Raw genomic sequence first — 2,500 nt, 5'->3', positions numbered from 1 at the left:
GGCATCAGTTAAGTATATGTAAGTGTAAATTTGATTTATTTTCTCCAGTGTTAAAGTGTCAACTTTTTCTTTAATTGTGAAAATTAAATATTTTTTAGTAAATTCATTTCTAGGGAATCAAGTAATTGTATAATTTTTAGTGTCTTTCTTTTTGTCTTAGTCTCAGGTATAGTTCTGATTTAAATTCCAAGTTATTTATTTTTGGTGTTAATTCTTTTGAACTGTTGTTACTTTTTATAGAATATATTTATTCTTATAAAGTGTGTATTATTTCGATCACCAATATTTTTTCTCAGTACTTTGCTCGTATCCCCTGACTAAGAACCGAAGTAAGAGGTTGGTTTTAGAATAGTTCACTTAGAGCAATCACCCTCTTTTTGTTTTTAATTACCGTCTGGGAGTTGTGTAATTTTCCCAGAGCTTGGTGTATTTCTAGTACTGTATATATCAGGCTTATGTAAAATAAAATAGGTGAATTTTAGAGTTGGGGAATTTACGTAATTCGCTAGCCGTAATATATGTATATATATATGTATACATACATATATATACACATACACTTATATGCATATGTACACGTACACACATGGACGCACGCTCTGACCTGCACCACTACAGAAATTATCCGTATCACTTTCTGCTTGAAGGAAGCATATATTCAGAATCTCGTTGAATGTTCAATGTTGGCCCATGGAGCGCGATGCTTACAGCTTTTGCTGTTTTGAACAATCTGGGTTTCAGCAATCAATTCTTTCAAGGAGGGTTTCCTGTCATGGACCTATGGTGGCCTGTTGGTAACGTCCTTGCCTGGTGATCGCCACACTGGGATTCGAGTCCCGCTCAAACTAGTTTGTTCCTTTGGTCGCCGCAACCTCACCATCCTTTTGAGCTAAGAATATCAAGTTTGGGAGAGCCTAATGGTCTATCTGCTGAGTCATCAGCAGCCAATGCCAGCAGTCCATGGTCCTAGCTAGGGTGGAAGGGGAGCTTAGGCTCTGTTTATAATGATGTATATATGGTCAGTCTAGGGCATTGTCCTGTTTGATAGGGGAATGTCACTGTCCCTTGTCTCTGCCATTCCTGAGCGGCCTTGAAACCTTAAACCTTTAGAGTTGATTTATTGCCCCCCTGATTTCTGTGGGCCAATATACATCTTGAAACTTTAGTGGCAGTGTGTCTAATTTAATCTTTTCTTCAAGACTTACACATCTTCGAGCATGAAAACTTAAAAAATACAATTGTGAAGTTGAATAAAAAACATTTGCTGCTTTTATAGATATGGAGACAAAGTAGTTATATAAATAAGCTTTTGGAATATCATGAAATCATTATATTTAGAAACAGTATTGACTTCAAGAAACTTTAAGAAGTCTCGTCTGGTGTAGCCTTTTATCTCTATATCGAACAGTAGGCTACCAAGTAGCTTGGACCTCCCATACAACATGTACTTGATTTGTAAGCTGGCATCACTAAGAAGAGGCTATATATATATATATATATATATATATATATATATATATATATATATATATATAAATATATATATATGAATGATTCTATCTTCGATTGTCTTATTATCATATATATATATATATATATATAAATATATATATATGAATGATTCTATCTTCGATTGTCTTATTACCATATGGGCTAGGATACATTGAGAAGATAGAATCGCCTCTTTTGTCTTTGTTGGTGATTTCAATGCTCACCCTAGGGAGTGACTAAATTCTGTTTCTCCTACCGACTGCCATGGCTTAAGAGCTTTAAACTTTACCTTTTAATCAGGCTGTTAGCAAATCAAGTGAAGCTACTCACAGATCTGGTAACTGCTTGGATCTTCCTTACACCAACTCCCTTGGCATTATAACAAGTAAGGTTGGTTTTGCAGTTGGGACATCTGATCATGCCTTGATTTCATTAGTAGTGAAGACTGAGCAGCCTGTCTCTGATGTATGATAAGCATTTGAGGTTTATATGAAATCTCAAGCCGACTGAAGTTGGATTTTGCATGATCTTTTGGGCTTGAATTGGTCACAATTGTATAGTAGTGTTGATCCTGTTGTCCATTTGAACGAGAATCTAGTCAACATATTTGAGAAGCATATCCCTTCTTGTGTGCTAAGATACCGAGTGAAGGACAAACCCTGGTTCAATGATGTTTGTAGACATGCTTATTAGGAGAAGCAGGAGGTCTATCATCTTTGGCAGGGCGACAGATCAGATATGACCTGGAATAACTATACTCAGCGTAAAGCTTTTGCTCAAAGAGTTTATGCTTCAACTGAAAAGGAATACAATTTAACCATAAAATAAACCCTTTCTGGTACAACCCACGAACAGAAGTGATCGACTACCCTTAAATCTGCACTCTTTGATATAGATGCAACAGTTCCTCCTTTACCTAAACCCGATGGCTCTGTCACTGACTGTCCAAAGGAAAAGGCAACCCTTTTAGCTGATGTGTTTAACAGTAAACAGAGTAATGAGAAACTTT

The sequence above is a fragment of the Palaemon carinicauda genome, chromosome 39, assembly GCF_036898095.1.
Source record: "Palaemon carinicauda isolate YSFRI2023 chromosome 39, ASM3689809v2, whole genome shotgun sequence".
Lineage (NCBI taxonomy): Eukaryota > Metazoa > Arthropoda > Malacostraca > Decapoda > Palaemonidae > Palaemon > Palaemon carinicauda.
The sequence above is the reverse complement of the archived record's forward strand: the minus strand, read 5'-3'. Positions refer to the sequence as shown.